Source organism: Myotis yumanensis, unplaced genomic scaffold (assembly GCF_028538775.1).
Source record: "Myotis yumanensis isolate MYYU_CA2020_CCGP unplaced genomic scaffold, mMyoYum1.0.hap1 SCAF_2, whole genome shotgun sequence".
In the NCBI taxonomy this organism is placed as follows: Eukaryota; Metazoa; Chordata; class Mammalia; order Chiroptera; family Vespertilionidae; genus Myotis; species Myotis yumanensis.
In genome coordinates, this window is record NW_027223753.1 from 76783568 (window position 1) to 76799237 (window position 15670).

Consider the following 15670-nt stretch of genomic DNA (forward strand, 5'->3'; position numbering starts at 1 on the left):
CCTATCTTTATTCTCAAGCAGTTTCACTACATATCCAGTGAGTTAAACTTTGCTGAAAAGTGATAGAGTGAAAACTCAGTGTCTGATAGCAGCTTCCCTGGGAGGAACAGATGTGTGACTGCAGGATGTCCGGGTGGCTGTGGTCTTGGTGAACTGCAATGCAGTTGTGATGTGCAATTTTGGAGTTCTTCTAAGGAGAGACCGAAACAGAAATCAAACAATGTGCCCACGATTATGAACTACTTACAGAGTGAGATCTAGATTCTACTCCAACTTAGGCAGGTCAGTAATGTCTGAGAGGTTGTATTTCCACATCTGTAAAAGAATGAAGTTGGATTAAGAGAGCTCTCTTAAATATAAAGGACAATGAAGTTTCCATAAAGGCTAAACATTAATCTGTATATTTAATTAGATAGATTTCTGAATATATGGCTCGAGGATTAGGTACCCTTATTAAAATTGGCCCAGTTGCAGTGAAAAAAAAATAGTGTTACTCTACTTCAAATGAAAAGCAACAACAACACACATACAAAACACAGAAGTTTTTATTTTCTACATTCCATACTGTTTTAAAGATATGACCAGCTTGGCTGACTGTGAAAGCACATGAGTCTGAAATTAATTGGCAGCATTGGATATGTACATTCAAAAAGTATAACCTTCAACTAACTGCTGCTCAATGGTTATCAAAATTTCCAGTAAGATTATATTTGTGAACTGCTGAATCTATGTTTCCAGCCCAGATCTCTCCACTGAGCATCTCTAACTGCTCACTCAACATCTCTGTGGGGACAGTCCATTCAATGAGCTTAAAACCAAGCTCATCTTCCCCACAGATCTGTTCCTCTTCCTGAGTTTTCTGGCTCAGGGAATGAACTCTCCATCCAGCCTTTTGATTCTCTCTTCTAAATATCCATCTATCCCTAATCCTCTCTACCCCTGCTGCCCCTGCCCTGGCCACCTCAGCAGCTGGTGTGATGTCCGCAGCGGCCACCCAGCTGGTTCCTCCTAGTCTAGTCTTCCACTGCAGTCCATTTTCACAATCCTTCTAAAACACAAATGCAGTCATTCTCTCATTCAGCAAATATTTCCATGCTGAATTAGAGTAGTAGTAGACACTGTTGAAGGCACTGGGGATTCAGTAGTGTACTAGTACAAAACAAAGTCCTTGCTTTCATGGAACTTACATTACCTGAGAGGCAGACAATCACATTAATAAGCAGATACACAGCAGCTCTTTGACTTATGATCAGTTTACATCGTAAGTTCAAAATATCGTAAGTCAAAGATGCAACTAATACGCCTAACCTACCGAACATCATAGTCTAGTCTAGCTAGAACACAATAACCAAAAAACTATGGCAACACTGTAGAGTTTGGGTTGTTGACCCTCAGTGATCACGTAGCTGACTGGGAGCTGTGACTCGCTGTCACTGCCCAGCATCAGGAGAGAGTATTGTACTACATATCGCTAGCCCAGGAAAAGATCACAATTCTGAAGTCAAGGTATGGTTTCTACTGAATGTGCATCGCTTTTGCCATGTTGTTAAAAAAAAAAAAAGTAAAAAATAATTGTAAGTCGAACCATCTTAAGTTGGTTGTATTTATGTAAAAACTAAAATAATAGATGGGATAAACACTATTTTTGTATAAATATACAAATTAATATTTAGCCTTTATGGAAACTTCATTCTCCTTTATATTTAAACTAGAGGCCTGATGCATGAAATTCGTGCAAGGGGCTCGGCCCTCGCAGCTGTGGCAGCTTGCCTTGGCCCTCACAGCGTGAAGGCTGCCTCAGCCCTCGCAGCCCCGCCTTTGTCCAGAAGGTCGTCCAGAAGGACATCCAGAAGGTCATTTGGCTGTCCAGTCTAATTAGCATATTATGCTTTTATTATTATAGAAGAGCTCTCCTAATCCAGCTTCATTCTTTTACAGATGTGGAAATAAAATCCCTCAAACAGCCATAGCCAATTTGGCTCAGTGGATAAAGTGTTGGCCTGTGGACTGAAGGGTCCCGGGCTTGATTTTGGTCAAGGGCTCATGCCTGGGTTTCAGGCTGGATCTCCAGTAGGGGGCATACAGGAGGCAGCTGATCAATGATTCTCTCTCATCATTGATGGTTCTGTCTCTCTCTCCCTCCCCCCCCTCTCTCTCCCTTCCTCTCTGAAATAAATAACAAATATATTTAAAACAATAAAATAAAATCCCTCAAACATTACTGACCTACCTAAGTTGGACAGTCAGGACTATAAGGAAAAATAAGAAAAAAACTTTTTTGGGTTGGGTGGTAAAGAAAGGTGTCGGTGGGTGATAATGGGGCAGCATAAAGCGAGGAAGCAAACTAGGGGAAATCAGAGGAGCAAATGTTCAGGGTGAGAAAGCCCTCAAGTGGGAGCTTGTTCACAGAGTCAGGGTGTTCATAGAGCAGCAAAGAGGCCAGTGGGACTGGGTGGGGGGGGTGGGGGGTGAGCCAGACAGGGAGTGAGGAGATGAAGCCAGAGATGTGAGGAGGGGCCAGATTACTCCTGGCTCACCTGCCATTGAAAGCTTTTTAGCAAGGCAGTGATATGACCTCACTCATATTTCAAAACCATCACCTCTCCCTGCTGTGTAGAAAAAGAATGCGAGGGATTAGAATGGTTACAGTGAGACCAGTTGGGAGGCTTATGCATCGTTTTATCGAGAGATGATGGAGAATTTATTTTATTCTCTTATTGTGGTACAATAAATAACATAAAATTTACCATTTTGGCTGCCTTTAAGTGTAAAGTTCAATGGCATTAAATACATTGGTGTGCAACCCTCATCACCATCCATCTCCAGGACGTTTGCATCTTCTCAAACTGAAACTCTGTCTCCGTTAAACAGTAACTCCGCACTCCCCCTTACCCCAGAACCTGGCCACCACCATTCTACTTTCTTTTTCTGTGAATTTAATGGTCTAGGGCACCTCATATAAGTGGGACCATATATTTGTCTTTTGTTTCTGACTTTCTCTTAGTGCAGTGGTTCTCAACCTTCCTAATGCCGCGACCCTTTAATACAGTTCCTCATGTTGTGGTGACCCCCAACTATAAAATTATTTTCGTTGCTACTTCATAACTGTAATTTTGCTACTGTTATGAATTGTAATATAAATATCTGATGTGCAGGATGTATTTTCATTGTTACAAATTGAACATAATTAAAACATAGTGATTAATCACAAAAACAATATGTAATTATATATGTGTTTTCCAATGGTCTTAGGCAACTCCTGTGAAAGGGTCATTCGACCCCCAAAGGGGTCGCGACCCACAGGTTGAGAACCACTGTCTTAGTGTAATGGTCTCAGGGTTTAACCATGTCGTAGCCTGAGCCAGTATTTCCTTCCTTTTTAAGGCTGAATAATATTCCATTGTATGTATATCCCACACCTTGTTTATACACTCATGCATGGTGGACACTTGGGTTGTATCTATCTTTAGGCTGTTGTGAATAATGCTGCTGGAGGCATGGGTGTGCAAGCATGTATCCCAGTACCTGCTTTCAGTTCTTTTGCGTATATACCCACAAGTGAAATTGCTGAGTCATATGCTAATTCTGCTGGGTTTATCTTGAATGTAGACAAGAGAAGAATTTACTCCTCTGCTAAAAATTTCTCAGTGGTTTTCTGTTGCCCTCAGGACAAAGTGCAAAGTCAGTTTCACACAGTTCAAACATCCTGCATGATCTGGCTCTTGCCAATCTTTAACAGTCACCCGCCCCCACACTCTAAATTCTAGTGAATTTCTTTGAATCTCAGAACAAGCCATTCTGTTTCCTCTTCTGAGAGCTGCCCCCACCCCAGCTGATTTGTACTTACTCTTAGTTCTCTCTGAAAGGCCCTTCCCTGTCCCGCCGAGTTCAGATGGAGTTTCTAACCCCCTCCTGTGCGCTCCCTGCAGACCCTGCTCACCCCACGTGTGGCTCATTCCACAGTGCTGGCCTAGATTGGGCTGTGCGGCCTGTGAGATGGTAAATGGTGTGTCTGACACAGACCTGATAGCTCTCAGGTAGAATGAATATTAATTGAGTAAAGGAATAAAGGAAGATATACAATAATATTGTAATCTGTCCAGTCCTTGAGAACATGAGTTCAAAAATACCTCCAGGAGCCAGATGACTTAAAAGTGTGACACAGAGAGTGGGGTGATTAATGAAGAAGAGAATCGTGGGGCCCATGCCCTCTAGAGCTGTACTATACAATAGTGTCACTACTAGCCACACGTGACTGCTTAAACCAGCGGTTCTCAACCTGTGGGTTGCGACCCCTTTGAGGGTCGAACGACCCTTTCACAGGGGTCGCCTAAGACCATCGGAAAACACATATATAATTACATATAGTTTTTGTGATTAATCACTATGCTTTAATTATGTTCAATTTGTAACAATGAAAATACATCCTGCATATCAGATATTGACATTACGATTCATAACAGTAGCAAAATTACAGTTATGAAGTAGCAACGAAAATAATTTTATGGTTGGGGATCACACAACATGAGGAACTGTATTAAAGGATTGCGGCATTAGGAAGGTTGAGAACCACTGGCTTAAACTAAAGTTAGTTAAAATGAAATAAAATTTAAATTCAGTTCCTCTATCACACTAGCCACACATACTCAGTAGGCAGCCACATGGGACCCTGGGAGTGCAGGTAGAGAACAATTCACTCACTGAGAGTGTTCTATTAGATAGGGCCAGTCTAAGAAGTGTATGTCCCACATACAGCATTCAAATGAAAAAAAAAATTTTTTTTTATTAATCTTCATCTGAGGATATTTTTTCCATTAACTTCTAGAGAGAGTGGAAGGGAGAGAACAAGGGAGAGGGGAAGAGAAAGGGGGCAAGACAGAGAGAGAAACATCAATATAAGAGAGACCATCCATTGGTTACCTCCTGCACTCACCCCAACTGGGCCTGGGATCAAACCTGCAGCCGAGGTACGTGCCCTTGACTGGGAATCAAACCCAAGACCCTTTGGGGACCAGGCGAAGCTCTAACCACTGAGAAACACCATGCTGGCCAAGCAAAATATGTTGTCATCCTAGTTTCTTATCCCTGCTGTCAACAACGAATCTTCTGATAAAGCCAGACACGTGGAGATTGCAGTTCAGGGATGAATCTTTGCGGAAGTGAGTCAGTCCTGTGGATGAGAGAATGGCATTCAGGACGTTGCTTATTATCCACTTTATGAGAATCCTAGAGGAGCGTTCTCTCTGATGTGAGTGTCAGGGACAGTTGTATGTCTTTTACCTCACAGTTTAGTTCTGTAATCGATCAGATTTCCCCCTTTGCACTGCCTGCTATAAGTCTAGAGCTAGCAGGTGAGCCAAACATGATTCTGTACATTTTAAAACCCTTAGCTCAATCTTATTTTCCCTAGTCTGCCTTCCTTTAAGAAACCCTGTGGCATATGTTTTGTGAATACATTTTCCCCTAGTGACTCTATTTATGTATTTTGGTGCTCTACAGTATGTTGTTGTATATGTGCACTGTAGTTTAATCCTCCACCCCTGTACTGCTTTATCCCTTTAGGTATTTGTTTCCATTTTCCCTGTTACACACAATATGAATGGATGTCCGTGTGCAGACATCTTTGCCCTGTGTGTGAGTGCTGAGAGTGGGACACGCTTTTGTTACCTGTGAGATGTTGCCAGATTGCCCTCCAGAGCTGTTGTTCCAATTTACATCCCACCAGCTCTGCACGAGAGCCTCGCCCTCACGTCCTGCTGCCATTTGGAATGTTAAAATTTTTGCCAATATAATGGTTTTGGGATATCTCATTGTTGCGTTGTTTTGCATTTTCCCCAACCACCCTTGATACTGTGTCTGTTTTCATACTTATATGCCTAATTGCGGTTCTTCTATGTGAGTTTCCAACACATATCCTTTGCCCATTTTCTATTGGATTGTTTATCATCTTATTGTCTGATGGGAACTATGTAAACCCATTAAAAAGCAGCTTTATTGGGATATAATGTACATCATCATAAAATTTACCCTTTTATTAAAGTGCACACTTCAGTGGTTTATAGTATATTCACAGAGTTGTGCAACTAACCACCTAATTTTAAAACATTTTCATTTCCCCCCAAAGAAACTCTGTACCCATTAGCAGCCTTTCCCCAACCCTCCCCATCCCCACCTTCCAGCCCAAGGCAACCACCAATCTACTTTCTATCTCTACACGTTTGCTTATTCTGGGCATTTCATGTAAATGGAATGATATAATAAGAGCCATTGTGAAATAAGATGGAGGTATAAATAAATAGTTGGATGAATTATAGGATTCATTTGCACTTTTGAATTATGTAAGTGGCCCTCCACGCTTAGAAGCTTTTTATTTGCATCTAACTCTTATGTTTTTCTCTAACATACATTATGAATGACAAATATATAGATCTTAAAACCCTGCCTTCCTGATCCCTCCATCTTTCACCTTCAAGGATTCCCAGAGATCGAAATCTTCCCTTTGAAAAGCACTGGCCTGGAGCAAATCATAGTCTAAACACAGCTCTTGTAAGAGCAGAGCTAAAATTCAATTTTGTTTACATTCGGCTGAACTAAAAGGGGTCATTTCAAGAAAGAGTCAAGGACTAGAAGAGGAAATGGCCTGGAATGAGTCTAAAAGATTTAATGTTTAAAAATTGGGGAACTCTAAGGGAAGTAGGATTCAGCTATTATCAACTGCATGATTGAAAAGGAATCAGGCATTAGGGTGACCAGCCAAACCCCAGTTTTTTAAGGCCAAACATCACAGTCTATATTTGTGTCACATGTAATACAGTGTACAGTGTGGAAATGGGAACACAGACCACGAAGTTCCTTGAAGAAATACGTTCTTTGAAAGTTGAAGAAGGAGGAGGCAAAAAGAAAGGGTGGTCCAGAATGAATGAAAACCTTAAAATCAGAATTTTCAGACCCCGTGACAGAGAAGATTGGGTTAAATGGAAATGAGCGTTAAATCTAATCAGCACATCAAGTATAATGTTCGAATATTTTGTTTTTCTAATCTTTCCAAAGCAAACAATAGCGGTGGTTAATTGATTTTCTTTGCACATTCTGATAGGCAAAATGGTGTTTTTAATTTTATGGATTTAGAGTTCAATATTGTGTTATTTTCTGTGGGAGTATTCTTCCAATTTCTTAATGAGTTTTAGAACTACAAGTTACTTGAACATGTCTTTCAATGTTAATGTAGTGTTATTCTTTCCCCCCCTAAGATGTAAACTCTTAAACTGGCATAGAGGCTTTGCAACACATCTAGCATTTCACACATGCCCACAAGGGCCTAATGAATGGCGTTTGCTGCCAGACACAGGCAATGGCCGGGGATGCGGTTGCGCAGGCTGGCATCTCCTGGGGAGTGTATGCATAGCAGGATCTTTGGGCATGAGCTAGATGTAAGCGTCAGCGTGATTATAAAATAAAAGCAAGCTGTTTGTTTGACTTGAAACGTCCACTTATTTCTCACTGGCTAGCCTCTTCTATTTATCCTGCTTTTAAGGAGAACATTGCCAAATCCTCCCGTGGTTTTCTGAAGTAAGAAGAAGGCGATCCACGAAACGTGGGCTGTAACACTTCAGTAACCTCAGCTAACCATGGGAGCACAAAATAAACCCGAGGATACTCTTAAAGAACTGCGGTTTACGGCTTTCAGGCACACACAGAAACTGAAGCTGTGGGCCAGGTGTTCCAGGCCCAGGCCTCCTGGTCTGTGTTTATGTCTCGCTGGTGATGGACAGTGCAGACACCGACACGCAGGGCGCTCACACACTTCACGTAGGTTGTTTGGGTAAACAGACGTGAAAATACAATCAACCTCTTATTTTCTTTATTCATTTGCATATCAAGATATTTTTAAAACATAAGCAATAGTACAGCCTCTTTGATAGGCTTGCACACTTCAAAGTGTTTAAATTATCAAGGTTCAGTTGATAATACCAAAGGTTTGCACCCCAGGCAAGCTCAGCCCTTAAGTGGCTGCCAAAAGCACAGCGGAAGCAATTAATATCAAGAGAAGCCTTTTAAAGGACATGTTAATTATTCATTTTCCTAAATCGCTCCATTTTTGTTTCTACATTATTACATGACCTAAAAGCAACCATACTTTTCTATGGATGTGTTTTTTCCAACTTTGATGTATCCGATTCCAGGGCCCTGTCCCCCCAAATTTTGATTTAGTTGGTCTGGAGTAGGTCTTAGGAATTTGCATGTGTATTAAGTAGCCCCATGTGATTTTGCCCAAGATGATACCACTGACCCTGTTTGAGAAACTGGAGGTGAATATGTCAAATTTTCCCACATGTGATGTTCTGATAGATTAAGCTGAAGGTAGATACAATGCAATTTCCTATGAAGGGATTTTTCACATTCCTTGCAAAATTTATTTTCATGATGTTATTCAATATTTCTCTTATATAAGAGAAATGATGTGACAAATTTACTTGAGAATTTAGTGACAGGAAAGTTTTCCTTTTCTCAAAAAACCATTTTCCTCCAATTAACAACCAAAAGAATAAAACTTCTCTTTTTCCTTGGAATAAATATAGGAAGCTCAGAGAACAAATACGCATCTCATTTCATGTTCCAGCGCAATTTTTTTCTTGCTTTGTCCTCAATATGACTTCTGGGTTTTCTTTCTGATTTAGGTTTTAGCTGTTCTGTACAACTAGCTTTTAATTATTATAACACCTTTTGTGAAGTAGGGAGGAGAAGCGATAAAAATGTAGGTAGAAAATTGAATGTGGTTGTTGCTTCATAATGTTACCGAATGCTCCCTTGCATTGCCTGCATTCACCTGCGAGCAGGGGCCCAGGGTGGCCCTGGGCTGCCTCTCTGGGTTACAACGCCCCCTCAGTTGGTGCCTCTCACTCCCTGGGGTGTGTGATCCTCACTGAAGTGAACTTTCTCTCCAGGCTCCTGACAGCCCTTCTGTACTGACTTTCTCAGCAGTGTTGCTTGAATCTGTTGTTTTCAACAGTGTTTAATATTTTATGTTTATTCGTTGGGAGAATTGCATTTATTGTCCAAAAATCTTCATTGCCAATGCTGGAAACAACTTAAATGTCCTTCCGTGGGCAACTTGATGAACACATGGTGGTCTCTGCACAGCAGACCTCTGCTCAGCCTTGTGCCGTGTGAAAGAAGCCAGTCTCAAAAGATCAAGACTAGGCCTAACCGGTTTGGCTCAGTAGATAGAGCATCGGCCTGCAGACTGAAGGGTCCCAAGTTCGATTCCGGTCAAGGGCATGTACCTTGGTTGCGGGCACATCCCCAGTGGGGGGTGTGCAGGAGGCGGCTGATCGATGTTTCTCTCTCATCAATGTTTCTGACTCTCTGTCCCTCTCCCATCCTCTCTGTAAAAAAATCAATAAAATATATATATAAAAAAAGATTAAGACTATAGGATTTCATTTATTGGAGACACTGGAAAAGGCAAAACTATAGGAACAGAGAAATGGTTGCCAGAGGATGGGGTGAGAGGGGGCTCTGACCAAAGGAGGGACATGAGGGAATTCTTTAGGGCGCTAGGCCATCTGCATACTAGTATTGGTTGTGGTGGTGGTCACAAGAATCTATGCAGGTCTTAAAACTTATAGATTGTACACCAATGTGAATTCTATTGAATGTAAAATTTTTTAAAAAGACAATTTACAGACTAGGAGAAAATATTTGCAAAACATATATTTGTTAAAATACTTGTATCCAGACTTATAAAGAATTATCAAAACTCAATAGTCAGAAAACAAAGCAATTACAAATGACAAAAGATTTGAATGGATATTTCACCAAGGAACACATACAGATACAGCAAGCGCATGGAAAAATGCTCAACACGAACATAAGGAAAATGCAAATTAGAACCACAAAGAAATATACCTATTAGAGTTGGTAAAGTAATAAGAAAAGAAAAAACTGACAATACCAAGTGCTGGTGAGAATCTGGAACAACTGGCCCTGCATTGCTGGTGGGAAAGTAAAATGGTTAGACACACTTTGGGAAATAGTTGGGCATTTCCTTAAAAAGATAAGCATACCATGTGCTCCACCAGGTACGCTTTTATGTATTTATCCAAGAAAAATGAAAACATACATTCACACAAAAACCTGTACATGAATGATTATAGCAGCTTTATTCATAATTGCTCCTAATTGGAAGCAATCTGAATGTTCTTCAGCTGCTAACTTGATAAACAAACTGTGGTCCATCCATATAATGGAAAAAGCAGCAAACTATTGCTATATGCAACAAAATGAGTGAATTTCAAATTCATTACGTTAAGTGAAAGAAGCCAGCCTCAAAAGGTCATATAAGAAAAGGAAAAACACTCACGATAGGAACAGAAAACAGATCGGTGATTGCCAGGGTTGGAGGTGGGATGGAGGGGGTTGACTGCAAAGGGACATAGGGAATGTTTTGGACTGCAGGGCTCTAACTCTTCTACATCTTGGTGATGATCATGGTTACATAATTTATCAAAGCTCAGAGATTTGTGCACAATAAAGAGTAAATCTTACTGTGTATGAATTTTACCTCAACAAACCCGACCCCCCAAACCCCGACCACTGTAGCCCTCAGAGCTGGAAGAACTTGGTGCTCTGTAAGTTTCACTCGTTCTTTTCTTTCAATTTTCTTTTCAAATAAATTCAACAACTATTGGGTGTTTACATGTATCATTCACCACGCTAAGCATTTTTTGGACGATAACACATGTTTACAACAAGGTTTTTGACCTCAAGTTATTCATAATTAGAGGGCAGACATTGCAATTTTGACTTTTCTGGTAAGTGACAAATAAATGGCCGTTGCAAGTCTTTAAGCAGAGAGATGACTAATGAAGGCAACACCTGAGGAAGGTCAGTCAGAAGCCTTGTGATGTATAGACTAGAGCTGGGAAGTACTTAAGCAGGAGACTAGTTAAGAAAAAATTAAACTAACTTGGAAGTGGGGTGGGTAATAAGATGGCAGCTTTGGATAACTGAGAGGCAGGTTAAGCACATGCTCAGGGGCAAAGCATGGTCATCAATAATATGAGACATCCTTACCTTTCATAGTTTTAGAAACCTTTGCAACTTAAGGAGGGCACCATACTTTTTTTTTTTTTTTTAATCTTAAGGCCAAGTCTTAATCTGTCTCTGTGACAGCAGAAATGGAAAGAAAAGAATAAATCCAAAGACACTTAAAAAAAGAAGAACATAGAAATGACATAGAAAAGGAATATAAGTGACTTCAAAGTTATGATCCTGGAAGACTTTAATATTGATAAAGAGGGAATACATGGCAGAAGGTTTGAAGGGGGGAGATGCCATGCTTTGTTGTAGACCTCTTGTAGTTGGACGTGAGGATGGGCCATCTGATTTGGAACTGTTCTCTCTAATCCAGACGCCCTGGGCTACGTTGCTGCTCTGGAACAAGCCAGACACGTTTCTGCGGCAGAATCTTTGAGCTGGCTGTTCCCTTTGCCTATGTGCCCCTCTCCCCCCAACCCAAATATCTCCCCCATCTTCCCCAATACTTTCCTTAAGTTCCACCCTTAAATGAGGCCTCCCTGACCACCCTATCTGAACTGTGACTGGCCTTCTCAAGTCTCTGTCTTCTGCACTACTTCTTTTCTTCTTCATATCACTTATTACCTCTGGCCTTCTAGCATACTTTATTTACTTAGACAGTCTACCTTTTTTTTTGGGGGGGGGGTCTCCAATATTTATTTTATTTTTAAAAATTCTTTATTGTTTAAAGTATTACATATAGTATTACATATCTCTCCTTTTCCCCCAATTGACCTCTCCCTGGCCAATCCCCCAATCCCCAGAAAGTCTAATGTTAACTGTCTGCTTGCCCATGCTAGAATGCAAGCTCACAATGGCTGGGATCATTGGCAGTTCTGTTCATGGATGTATCACATGCATTTAGAATAAATAGTACTGGGCACACCAGAGGTGCTCACTAAATATCTGTGAAGAAATCAATTACAAGAATTAATATTTATTGAGCATATTCTTTTTAAAAAATTTTTGGTTAATCCTTGCCTGAGGATATTTTCCCATTGATTTTCTGAGAGAGCGGGAGGGAGGGGAGAGACAGAGAAGAAACATCGATGTGAGAGAGACACCTTGAACCTGGGACCTTTCAGTCAGCCGGCCGATGCTCTACCCACTGAGCCGACCTGGCTGGGACTACTGAGCATGTTATTGGACTAAGCCCTTACTTACTCCGCATTGTTTATCTCTATAACGATAGCTCTCTGGGTGAGGTACTGTCCTTATTCCCACCTTGTAGATAAGGAAGCAGAGGCGCCAGCAGATTAAAAGAGAACTCAAGGTTCTATATAGCTAATAAGAAGTGGAGGCAGAGACAGAGAACCATCGATCAGACTGTCAAACCTCAGAGGGAAGGCAGGGGAGGGTGGGATGAGGGGGAGAGATCAACCAAAGGACTTGTATGCATGCACATCAGCATAACCAATGGACACAGATACCAGAGGGATAAGGGCATGAGAGGGGGGAGTAGGGGGTAATGTGGGGATAAGGACACATGTAATAACTTAATCAATAAAGAAATAATAATAATAAAAAAGTGGAGGCAGGTTTAAGCCCAGAAATGCCTGACCCTCAAGGAGGAGCACACACCCCATCTCCTGGCTGGTGGATACCTGGAAGCCCAGGAGGTCCTCGGCTGACGGAGGAGCTCCGAAGGACCGGAGTGACCTGCGAGAGACCTTGCACCGGTGACATGGACAGAAGAGAAGGCTGCGGGACAGGTTTGGAGAGAGGCACCTGCGGGACATCCTGGGCCGATGATGTGGAGTGACAGTGAGGCCGAGGCAGCCGCCGTGCACACCTGTGAAAGATCATAAAACTGTAATTTGGACTCAAGTTTTTCACGCCAGTAGTTTGTAAGGGACACAGAGTTTAAATGCACGTCTTCCTCTCTAAAAGGGACATGCGGGCCGAAACCCTTCCACCCTCCCATTTCTGGTGAAGTCCCCCTAAAACAAAGTCCATTTCATGCTGATGCTGCTAGAATGGTTTTATGTGAGCGATCCACTTGGTTTCTGTTTCTACCAGGCAGGCAGGGAAGTTTGTTCTTCCTTATATAGTATCGCTAAGAATTCATTGTAGAAATAGAACTGACCCCACAAAAAAGGGGATTGGAGGAAAACCTGGATTTGTTCGGTTGTTTTACCAATTCTAGCCGCAGCCCCTGATGATAAAAATACCCTCCACCGCTTCAGGCTGGGGGTTTACTCTTCCGGTGCATCTGCAGGGCGGGATGACCTTTCTCTCCCGTTGGATGGGCGCCCTCTTGTGGTGAGTCGTGCGCGCGCACGACTCCACCTGGCTCCGCGGTCCTTTGTGCGGCAGCAGCGGGCTCAGGCCTGAGCCTTCTCCGATGTCCCCGGTGAAGGGAAATACATCCCGTGCTTTCCTTCTTGAGTAGCCGCTGGTGTTCTTTACACAAAAGGGAAAATATGCTGTTTTACTTCTGGACTTTCTTTTTCGCTGCATATTTATATGCCAACTGCTGTTCCCGTGACCCACTTCAGTTAGAATTATTTCCCTTGTTTCATGGAGGATAGTTGGTGAATAGCCAAACATTTTAAATAGGTTAGAAAAGGCTTTACATTTTAAATTCATTCCTGACCCAAACAACTCCGCATTTTTGTGTTAAAACCATAACCTGAGTTTAAGGCTAAGAAATCAAGAGAATGTCTTGGGATCGTGAGCTCATCTCACTTCACAGCTGGCTTACGGTCAGGGAGAAAATGTCAAGACCTGGGGAGATGTCGGAGGATGAGGACTGTCTGCCCTTAGAGGGCCTCCCGTGCATGGACACTTGCTAAAAAGGCCTCCTGGAAAAATGGTAATCGTATGTATAGATCCCCAGTCCTGCTTTTAATTCCATAAATTGACTGCCATTTTAATTTCCCCAAATCAACAGGCGATGCCATGCTTATTTCAAGATATTACCTTGAAAAGAGCTTGGATCTTTGGAGTCAAACAGAATTTAATTTGAATCCAAACTCTTTATATGTACAGCGTGACTTTGGGTGAATTACTTCATCTTCCTTGTTGCAATAAGGGGAAACCGTTTCCTACTTTGTAGACTCAGGTAGCTCACAGGAGGTCATGGGTGTAAAGTTTCGCCCTCGCCTTTCGCACGGAGGGCATTCTTCTGTGAGAACAGCCACTCACACTGATTGTAGTCTAGTTGGGGCGACAAGACACACACTGAAATACTGAACAAACAGGAGATCGTAGATGGAACATTGTTTCGTGTGTACACCAAATTTCCCCTATTGTACTATCAATTTTTCTTTATGTTTGGAGGCTATCTCAATAAAAGTATATACATTTAGAATTGTGTCTTCCTCATTTGGTAACACGTAATAATGTTGTGTGCCTTCAAACTATTTTGTTTGATATTACTACAGGAATACCAGTTCTTTTGGCTAATATTTGTCTGGTTCAGGCCTATAATTCTATATCTGCAATTCTGAAAACCAAATAGTTCTGAAAACAAAGTTTTGTGTGTTTTTTAAAAACGCATTCAGCAGCAAAACCTGATCTATGCTGATATGGAACTATTTATAGTCTTGGTTTATTCTATTTAGTGTAAATATTTATATGTTCCTTTAGAAATATTACTGTGCTTGGTTATGAGGTGTTGCTTCAAATTCCACTGGGGGTATTAACTAATACATAACCTATACCCTGTATTAATTTCTTAAATTAAAATTAATCTGAAAAAAATTAACCTGAGTTTGGAAATACATTTGATTGCAGGGTTTGGGTTAAGAATATATGTGTATGTGTAAGAGTGTGTATGTGTAATTCCCAGCCCCCCCCCCCCCCGGCCCCCACCCCCGTGTTCTTATGTTTTAAATGTATATTTTAAAGTAGCATTTACTGGATTTGTTTTTACTCTTATATAATAATCTGTCTTTCAGGTGGGGATATAGTGGGAGAGATAGGGGGTAACTGGGGGACATCTGTAATACTGTCAACAACAAAAATTAAAATTAAAAAATAATCTGTCTTTTAAATGGAAGATTTTCTTTTACATCTATTCCTGATATATTTAAATTTTTTCCCTGCCCTCTCATTTTTTTTTTCTAATTGTCCCACATTATGTATACTTTCCTCTTATTCAGCATTCTACTGGGTTAATTGAGCTTCCTTTACTCTTTTTTCCAAGATTTTGCTCAATTAGCTAGGAAGTTATGCCCTCTTTATTTTCTTAATTGTTCCTTTTGAAGTATTTTCAAGCATATTTAATCTATAAAGTTCAAAGCTAATCAATATGTTTAGCCTATGCCTCAAAAATTCTAAGACAATGTTATTGCTCTAACGCTGAACATGTTCTCCCAGCTTACTGCTGTTCACATTTTTTGTTTTATCTTGTTTGTTTGTTATTAGCCACAAATATTAGATATTATTTAATGAAAATATTTATTTAGATTTATGCCTCTATTTACCAATTTGTTTGCTCATCAAACAAATTTATCCAACACATTTCTTGAGTACCCGCTCTAGGTCTGGGGACTCAAGCAGTGAACAAGATGAAGCCCCTGACCTTCAAGGACTTAACTTGCAGCTCATATAAACCATTCCTTCCTACAGCTCAGATCTTCCTTTT